We start from the raw sequence: 10,334 nt of genomic DNA, 5'->3' as shown, positions 1-10,334 counted from the left end.
TGACCAAAAGCAAGTTGTGTCGGGGGGGGGGGGGGGGGGGGGGGGGGGGGGGGGGGGCAGATGAGGGGGAATGCTTGTTTCAGCTTTCCGCTGTAGTCCATCACGAAGGGAAGTCATGGCAGGAACCTGGAGGCAGGCACCAAAGCAGAAGGCATGGAGGCGCCACTTACCAGCTCACTTCTCATGGCTTACTCGACCCACTTTCTCATACAGCCTATGTCTACCTGCTTAGAGGTGGCACCACCTCCAGTGAGCTGGTCCCCCTCAGATCATCACTAACTCAGAAAATGTCCCACTGACAATCTGATGGAGCTGCTTTCTCAGCTGAGGCTCTCCTTCCCGAACACGTCTAGGTTTTTTGCTAAATTAGCAAAAAGCCAACTGTCACAAGCACTCATTACAATTGCTACTGTGACTTTGGTCTGGGCGGCAGGTCTACTGCTGTGCTTCTTTTATAAGTGAGGAGTATTTCAATTTTACCTCAGGCTTGCATTGTGTGTTTAAGCAGTTAGAGGGGTGGTGAGGAGATGGATGGGTGGGTAGTGAATAGCTACAGATGGATATAACTATATAAGCGGATGGGTGGGTGGACAAATTTCAGCTTGCCAAATCAAACTAACTCCCATTCCCAGGGTAAGCCCTCTGTCGTAAAGTTACCATTTACTATTTCAGACTATTCCAGGAATTTTCAGAAGAGCCACAAAAAAGGAGCAAAGGCCCAGAGATCCCATTGGCTGTGGCCTCTGTTCCCCTGTGAGTAAAGCCAAACCCCAAGAAACTCGGTGCTGCTAGGCTAGACCAGCTGCTGACATCATGATGAACACTCTGATCTCCCTCTCAGTAAGTCAGTAACATCTTGGCAAATTCCCCAGGGATGAGAGCTGTGAGGCCACCATTAAATATCTAAAACAGACAGGACCACTGTACAAGGCATCTGCGAACAGGCAAAGAAGCCATGGTAGGCAGTAGGAGACAGCCAGCTTCAACTTCAACTTGCTTACCTGGAGAACAAGGAAGGCAGTTCTGTGCCAGGTAGATACGTCTAGGTCATGGCAGATGAATTCAGGTCTATGTAATTCTATGCAATCTCCAAAGAATTGGGCATAGTGGCATGTGCCTGTTATTCTTGGGTGGGTGGCTTCTCTCTGGCTGGCTCATGTCATGTGCCAACTGTTTGGTTAAGTAAGAAATGTCCCCCACTCGGTCCCCAGCTGGTGGGGCTGTTTGAGGAGGTAACGAAACCTATAAAGGTGCAGCCTTGGTAGAGAAAGTTCATCACTGGGGACAGGCTTTTGGGATTTACGGCTTTCCCCAACTTCTTGCTTGTGCTCTTAGCTCCTTGTGTGGTGCTAAAATGTGATCTCCTGCCACCACGCCCTCCCTAGTATTGTGGCCATCTAGCCTTCTGGAACCCTAAGGCAAGTAGACTTGGTTTAAAGTTGCTTTTGATGATGGCATTTTATCACCAAGACAGAAAAGTAACTAAAACAACATCTTGTGACCCAATCCACAAATGCAACAGAGATACACCTGATTCTACCTCCTATAATCACATATACTCAACCTAGAGCCTGGGAGGGGTGGCTCTCACCCAAATCACAGGGGCCAAAGGGAGAGAGAAAGCTGCTAGGGTCCCTGAAGGAAGAACAGGGGCATCAGGAGTTCAAAGCAGCCCTCTAATGCTGGCTCTCAAGTCTCCAAGGAGAATATAACTTATCTAGTTAAAAGACCAGAGTACATCAGCCCCAGGGGCTGTCATGAAATACACGGGAAAACTGAAAAAATGCCAGAGGGAAAAGAAACAGAGATCTTCTCTCCGCACTCCCTCATGTACTGCTGAGGGAGATGAGCCCCAGCTCTGACTCTGGCAAGAACTGTACTGGCAATGCCCAAGAGTGGGGTATGTGCCCTGTCCCCTAGCCCAGTCAAGAGCACATTTTTCTTAATTCTCTTTTAAAATGTCAGAGAGAGTGAGTGCATGAGTGTGTGTGTGTGTGTGTGTGTGTGTGTGTGTGTGTGTGTCCTCGTTGTGATGCTGGGCTGTGGGCTGCACAGTGGTCTCACCGGAGAAGCAGGCCACCCACGTGCATGCACCCACATGCCACCCACACATGTGCATGTGAAGCCACACCTGTCCCAGCAAAGACATGGGACCTTGAGAGGGCCGTGAAAGCGGCTGAGAGGAAAAGCATGTGGGAAAGCCCATGCTGAGGCTCACTCTCATATCGCTCTCTGGGTCAGAGGGAGAAACACAACAGAGGAGTAGGAAGATGACTAAAGATGCTTAAACTCTACCTGATGAAGGTAACCAGGAGGCGAAGGTGTATGTTGGGGGACGGGGTGGACAAGGGGAATGCAGAGGGGTGCATATGAACAAAGCACAGGGAATGGATATGGATGAAAATTTCCCCAAAAGCCCATCGTTCTGGGTGTTGACTAAAGAGAATAAATAAATAAATAAATAAATAAATAAATAAATAAATCTCCCCAAACCATGCTCAAAAAGAACTGGAAGCTCAGCTCCAAGGAGAGGGGGCTGATGTTCTCAGCCTTGTACCTGTTGCCCTTGAAGTCTGAGATAGCAAGGGGGTGACAGGTGAGACCATCCATCGCAATAGGAACCAGAGTGCTCCCTGTTTGGACAGCATGGACGCTCACGTGAAACAAAGGGGTGAGTCAGCTTCTCATCCATTGCGGGCCAGAATTCAACCCGCATAGAGCTGGGGACAACAAAAGACTGGCCAGCAGCTCAAGCAGCAAGGACAGACAGGCCCCACTCACTGGTTCAAAAGAATATTGATGGCCCCAGACTTGACAGAAGCCTAAAGCCACCAGCTAGTGTGAGACCTTGTCTGAGTCACCCAACTAGCAGTAGACCTTGAAGAGGAAACAGGAAGAGGGAAAGTTCCCTACATGTCCTTCCTTCCTGCCGCACATGCCCTTCCTTCCTGCCCCGCATGTCCTTCCTTCCTGCCCCGCATGTCCTTCCTTCCTGCCCCGCATGCCCTTCCTTCCTGCCCCGCATGCCCTTCCTTCCTGCCCTCCAAGTCCTTCCTTCCTGTCATGCATACCTGTCCCTGGCATTCGTTTCCACTCTCCACTAGGCAGGAGACAACACTGCCAGCAGCTCTGCTCCAAGGTTAAAGGCAGTGCAAGTTGCTTTGTCACACCCTAGGACACCTCTGTGCCTCATCCTCCAAGAAATCCATTAGAGGGGGTGTGCGACAAGGTCCTTGCCACCTGCAAACAGCCGTTTTTCTCTAGAAGTTAATCTGAGTAGACCTCTGCCCCTGTGTGCTCGGAGGCCCCAGGTTATTTATCACAGAGGGAAAGGCCCCAGAGGCTCTTGCCTTGGCCTCCAGGATCCACGTCTCCTTGTGCTTTCTACCTCTGAGGATTTGCTTCAACTGTATCGTGCATCCCTGTTTCATTTGACTATAAGGCGCACTTGTAAGGAACCAAGCGAGGGAATCGTCCCCACCTGGAAAAATGAGCAAGAACAAAGAGAACAAGAACTCCCAAAATCACACAGCCCTCCAAAGTGTGTCTCCTTTACTCAGCATGCTCTCCACCTCAGAACTTTCTTTTGAATATAAAATAACAAGGGGAAAGGTACAGTCTATTTCCTCAGAACTTAGCTAAAACCAAGAAAATGCTAGCATTGCATAATGGGACATCCTTCGTTTCTCAGCTAGGAAACGAGTTTGGTGAGAAGAGACTTGTTCTAGTCAGTGTCAGCACCTGGAACTCGCAACTGCTGCAGCTGCATTGATGGAATATGCACCTGCATGCCAGGTGCGGCCCTCAACAAGGACAGCCATCGCCTGGCTTAACCTTTGAAGTAACACAGTGGGGACCTTCATTTCATCCCGTCCTGTGGATGCTAGTTCCTGACTCCCCGAGGCTGGCAACAGCTACGTTTATTGCTTTAAGGGGGGGAATTTTGGAGTGAAACAGAAATAGAAAATGAATACACCCTTCGCTTACTTGGGGAAGCAAAAGAAAGAGGACTGTGGTGAGGGATCTTCAGGAGTACCTGGCTAAGCCCAGAGTTATGGCCATGTTTCCTAGGGACCCTTAACTGCCTAAGATTTGCCCTACTTAACCCACCATGTGCACCTCGCCATTGGCTGCCTCACTGGCTTCTGCTACTTTTAATTGTCTTTAAACAAAATCCTGTCAAAGCCATCAGGCAACCAAAGCAAAAGTGTCTGCAATGGGAAGAGTAAGAAGGCTGTTTTTATTTATGTACCAGTTATGGAGAACTACACAGAAGTGTTTCGCAAGGTTTATTAACTTTGAGTTTTTATTTTGATTTTTTCAAAAGTGCAAATCAGCACCTGGGCCCAAAGCTTGGGGCAGCAGAAACTTAATTAGAACACAGAGTGCTTTCCATAAATATATTCTTTTCTGCTGTTGTCCTAAGGCTGACAAGATCACTCATCTGCTTAAATATAATTGAGTGTAGAAGTGAGAAAGGAAGAAAAAAAGACCTAAGCTGAAAACTTAATTCCAACCCAGCTAGCCTGGGTTGGAATTAATAATGAATGGGACCTCATGAAACTGAAAAGCTTCTGTAAGGTAAAGGGCAATGTCAATTGAACAAAACAGCAGCCTACAGATTGAGGAAAGATCTTCACCAACCCTACATTTGACAAAGGGCTAATATCCAAAATATATAAAGAACTCAAGAAATTAGACATCAACAAACCAAATAATCCAATTTAAAAATTGGGTACATAACTAAACAGAGAATTCTCAACAGATGAATCTTGAATGGCTGGGAAGCACTTAAAGAGACGCTCAATGAAACACAAGTCTTAAAGAGATGAACGCGTTCATTGTATGGGCATAGAACATTGAACAACCAGTCCTCAATCCCAATTTATCTCTGAACTCCATGTCTTAACCACTGCACAATACTGGGAATAAAGAGCTTTCTTTGAAGATGTTACAGTGGTAGGGGATGGCTGAAATAAGTAAACAGTAGCAAATTCTAAGTAATCTGAGCCAGGTAGCACTGGGAAGATGTTGCTCAGGAAGGGATATTTGAGCTGGGTATTGAAGAGACGTTCAGATAAGCGAAAAGACAAGAAGAAGAAGGCACTCCTGCCTTGGAAAGTGACATGCTCAAGGGTATGGCAGGAAATACCACCACACTGCAAAAGTGAGAAGTCTTCATCATCTCTACACTGGTAACTTGGCAAAAAAAAAAAAAAAAAAAAAAAAAAAGACCTTGGTTGTGGTAAGAAGTCACAAATGAGAATAGAAAAGCAGGCACCTTGCTGACTACATGCCCTCCCATGTTGAAGCCTAGAGCAGGGAGGTATCACAGTGGTAGGGCACTTCCCTAGCATGTACAGGGCCCTGGGTTGTTCCGTCTCTAGCATCACAGAAATACCAAAACTGCCATGCACTCTCAAATGCTTATTTTATTAAAGCACATCCGACATGCCTGGCATGGCACTGACCCTGAGCTATCACAACCAGCAGCAGCTGAGCATTGCAGATCAACACAGCAAGCTTCACAGGTCGGTCTGCCAGACTCATAAGCTGTACAGAGTCAGCCAAGGTTCAGGAAGAAATCCAACCCTGGTGACTGACCTTTGGGAGGATTTTGAACAAGCAGCCAAAGTCCCTGGGGACAGAAGTTAATCTCTCTCGGCCAATGGAGTGTCCTGTAGGAGCAGCCAGCATATGCATCAAGTTGCTTAACTGGGCACTGGAGTTTGTCCAAGAGAAGCTGAGGTGACAGACAGTAGTCCAAAGGCAGCTTTGCCTCCTGGCCCTTTCTGGCCTCTGGGTACTGCTGTTGTTATTGCACTAGCTAGGAGAGCAGTCTAAATCACCTTAGAGGCATTTGAGAGCCTGCTGTAAAAGGCTTCCGAGGCTTGCAAGAGGATCAAGTTGCCAGAAGCTAGGATCTGCTTCAAAGGCCGCAAATTCCCCTTGGAATTAAGAAGCCAGATTCTTCAGAAGCTCTCTTCATTTGAGGTGTGAAGGAAGGATTAGGCTGCGTGACCCACCCCCAAGCCCTTCACTCTTTCTCTTCCTGTGGTTTAGAGGAATAGTCCAAGGTACCCTGTCCAACTACAGAGGGACAATTAGGCCCCTCAGTCTGCAGAATCTAAATGGCCGAAGTTTTCAAACCTGAAGTGGCCCTGCAAAACAGACCAATCTGATAAAATTCACTTCATCAAAATCCAACCCACAAAACAGCCAATTCCCCAAAGTACTATAAATAGGCAAACACATCAAACTAGTACTTTTCCCCCCTACATGATTCTGACACTGAACCTTGCCTCTGCCTTTGAGTATTTATTATGTTTTTTGTTTGCTTGGCTTTTGTTTTGTTTCATGTGCATGGGTGTTTTACCTGCATGTGTACCTGTGCACCACCTGAGTGCTTGGCACCTGTGACGTTCAGAAGACGGCATAGCATTCCCCTGGAACTGTTACAGATGGTTGTGAGCCACCATGTGCGTACCGGGAATTGAACCCAGGTCCTCTGGACGAGCGGCCACAGCTATTAACGGCTGAGACATCTCTCTAGACCCCGTTTGCTTATTTAATGAGACCAAATCTTGCCACCTAGCCAAGCTGGCCTCAAACTCACAATTCTCCTTCCAAGTGCTTGGCTAACCAGTATGAGCCACCATGCATAGCCCCGGCTCAAAATGTTTATCAAACTGACCAAGCGCAATAAACTGGCTATCCTTTAGGTGGCTCCTCAGCGAAGTTATTTCTACAACTTAATCAGAATTCTCCGCCCTGACTGGTGTGTACAGCTCTCTTGTCTGCACGCAGAGCCGCATGGTCTGTCTTCAGTGTTCATCATCCTCGTCCACCTAGCCAGAAGGTCCTGAGAAGGTGCAGCAGCCTCCTGCAAAGAGAGGGGTCCCTGGTGTTGGAAACACGCCTGCTGTTTATTTACTCATCTTAAGCACTTTCTCTGACCTCACTACAAAGTCATTATGCGAGACCAGGCGCTTGGCAGGTGTGTGTATTGTAAGTGACACACTTTAAAAAACACCTCGTGTAAATCAGATATTGCCATAAAATGGAAATCGCAGCTACAAATTACATACTTATTACCACTGTGTCTGATATACGAGGCAACGTTGACACTGTGTAATAGGTAGCCTGAGAGATGGAAAGTTACATGTGAGGCATAAAAGACCATCATCTTTCGATTCGCAGCGATACCATCTCTCTTACTCTGACATCAGAGGCTCCTACATCAAAGCCAGGGCAATTCCTAGGCCATTATCCAAACCCTTCATTTTACAAACGAGAAGGCTAAGAAAGAAATGTGCCCAAGGTCACACTGAGAAAGCCAGCTTGGGACTGATATGACACAGCCTACAGCTCTGTGCTCTCCGAGGTTGAGTCTGACAAAGACACTTGCTCCGCTCCACCTGGGTCCTGGAGAACACTGGTGAGACCCTGAGCTGACCATGGTCCCTGCCACTGAGAAGCCAGCCTTGGGCTCAGTGGAAATACCATGAGTGGGAGTTGCCCCTTTTCTCAGTGTGTGACTCAGGCAAGACATTTAATCCCATGGAGTTTCAGTTTCTTAGTCCACAAAGGTTGATGTCATCTACCTGCCTTACAAAGGCATCATGAAGAGCTAAACATTTCAAGTAGTATAGTTAAAGGGGATGTTCAGTATAACAAAAGGGATGTTCCTGAGGCTGTGCAAAAGTCCAGCATTGCAGGTGAATGCCATCCCATCTCAGGACCAGAGATGCCGCAAAGGGACTCTAGAACTATAGCCATTTCTGATGACCAACTACCCTCCCCACGTTGCCCACCTGTGTTCCCCAGAACTTGGACAAATCTGCCATGTGGCAGAATCACTCCATCCTCTCACGTAGAATTACCTCCAACCTCACAGGTTTTCTGACTCCAGAAAGTGCCCTTTTGAGGCTGCGCTGTGGTCCATGCAGTCGGCTCTGTAACCGCCTGAGGGCTGACATGTCTTACTCCTCATCCAGCAGATTATTACATGCCGGAATCAAAAGTGGGCACTATCAGTGTCACAGTACACAGGGGACAGCCCTCCTGTGTGGATGAAAAGCGGTAAACAAGCTGGTGCCTTTAGTCCCAGCACTTGGGAGGCAGAGGCAAACAGATTGCTGTGAGTTCAAAGCCAGCTGGTCTACAATGGAGTTCCCCATCAGCCAGTTACATAGTGAGACCCTACCTCAAAGAAAAAGGGGGTGGGGAGAGACAGAGGCAAAGAGACAGAGAGGGGGGAGAGAGGAAGGGAGATGGAAAACAAAGAAGAAAATTTAAAATGTCAAGACAACCTATGGCTACAGCCATTGCAGGTGTGGCTGCTGTGTCACATGTGTGTCAGTAGGTGGCAAAGAGGGGAGAGGCTCTGTCTAAGCTCAGTGTTCTGACCTGTGAACATCTGGATGATTAGAAGCCTAACATTTCCTTTAAAAAAAGCAAACCTGAAATGACCACTGGTCCATTGCCAGGGGCCCCAAGACAAGGAACTAGCCTGTGATGACAACCAGTCTGGCCATGCACAAGCCTGGGAGCACAGACCATGCTGGAGATGACCCCCTTCCCTGTGCCATAATCCACTAGTGGGCATAACACAGCAGAGACCACTCCTGACCCAAGCCCAAACACTCAGAGACCCTGGGCACCACTAAGATGAGCAAGTAAGTGGTGGAGAAATGGAAGAAAAAGAGAAACAGAAGAAAGTGGTCATAAAGAAAAGAGATGGAACTGGAGACTCGAGGGCAGTGAGGAACAGCCTGGTGTGAATAGCTGGTGGTGCCACCTGGGACCATGCTACCATGGGGACTACATCTGGGCCCATGGCCCTGGAGCAGCAGGGACCTGTTACCACCAAAGGCCAGGAGGATGTCTGTGGTCTGAGCTCCTGCCCAGGGACAGGCTGATGTCTGATTGCTGTGCAGAACTGGCCCTACCCCTCACCTGGGCATCATGGGAGAGCTGTCTCTGGGGGCATGAGAGTAGAATAGCTGCCCCACCCTCTAGCCAGATACAGCCCTTAGGAGAGCAGGCCCTGCACTTCACCAGAGCTGCACAGTAGAGCTCACCCTGATAGCAGGAGCAGAAGAGAGCCTGCCCCGAGGCTATGAGCATGGGAAAGCTGTCCTCACAACTTGTCTGCCCTGTGGCAGTGTGGGCAAGGGAGAGGCACCCTCTTGCACACTTGCCTTTTGCGGCCTTCAGCAGGTAGAAGATCTGGCCCTGGAGTCATGAGAGCAGGAGAGCTGTCCTTGTCCCTCGACAGCTGTAACATGGGATGAGCTAGTCAGGACAGTGCTGGAGAACTCATCTTAGTGGTGTGGGTGTGGGAGAGCTGGTGAGCTGACCAACTCAGCTACCTCCCAGGCCCACTCCTGTAGGCTCCATTTTCTTAATCAATATATTTTATTAACAACTTAGTGACCGAGCCTACGTCCCTTATAACCCGACTAACAAAAACAATAGGAAATGAGGATTAATGGACATAATAACAAAACCTTAAGGATATCAGTTCCGAAGAATGATTCTCCGGGTGTGAGCCGCTGGATTTCTTCTGCTGGAACCTGGGGTAACCAGAACCCAGAACCTCAGCAGGAGCCTGAGCCCCAAGTTGAGCACTTCTCTCTAGGAGCGTCTTGAAGTACAGCAATAAACAGCCAAATCTATCCCAAGTCTCCAAAAAGCCCCGCCTTCAGTCCTGGGCTCATTTATATATCTCCTCCCAGGGTCTGGTCACGGGATCTTTTCAGCTGGCAGCAATTAAGCTCCTGCACGAGGTGGTTGCTCTTCTAGTGGATTAACCTCACCTGTTCTCTCAGTCAAGACCGTTCCGATCCCACACTTGGGATCCTAAAAAACAGGTTTCTCTCCTTCACACTCCAACATCTATCCCACCTATGAACTACCTGAGAGTGTGAAAGGACTGGTCCTACAGATCCAGAGATGCAGGCTCTCCATGACACAGGGCAACAACAGGATATCTGAGAGGAGTCCCAGTGAAGTTCCAGTATTGATGAAGTAACAGAAGCCAGAGGCCTTGACCCAGACCATGAGTCATTGCCATGAACGTTTGCAAGTAAAGAAGTGTGGACAAAAGGGTATATGTGAGACACACTGTGACACACCACAGTTTCCATGAGATATTTTTTTCTTTGTTGTGGGAGAGGTTGTAAGGGTGGAGGGTGGGTTCAAAGGGGGAAGGGATGAGTGGATTGGAGTGAATGATGTGAAATTCACAAAGAACCAATAAAAAATTATTTTTTTTAAAAAAGACATTATGAAGAAGCTACAGAAAACCCTGCAAATCACAAAGGCTGAGT

General features: G+C 48.1%; 1 non-coding gene across 1 annotated transcript; it reads left to right on the top strand.

Annotated features, from left to right (window-relative positions):
- Positions 1-8,311: 8,311 nt before the first annotated feature.
- On the top strand, positions 8,312-8,443 carry LOC127209721 (small nucleolar RNA SNORA17). Its single transcript, XR_007833232.1, has one exon. It is a non-coding gene; the product is annotated as a small nucleolar RNA SNORA17 (small nucleolar RNA).
- The last annotated feature ends 1,891 nt before the right edge of the window (positions 8,444-10,334 follow it).

This window comes from Acomys russatus, chromosome 26 (assembly GCF_903995435.1).
Source record: "Acomys russatus chromosome 26, mAcoRus1.1, whole genome shotgun sequence".
Taxonomy (NCBI): Eukaryota; Metazoa; Chordata; class Mammalia; order Rodentia; family Muridae; genus Acomys; species Acomys russatus.
This window is presented reverse-complemented; position numbering and strand designations above follow the sequence as displayed.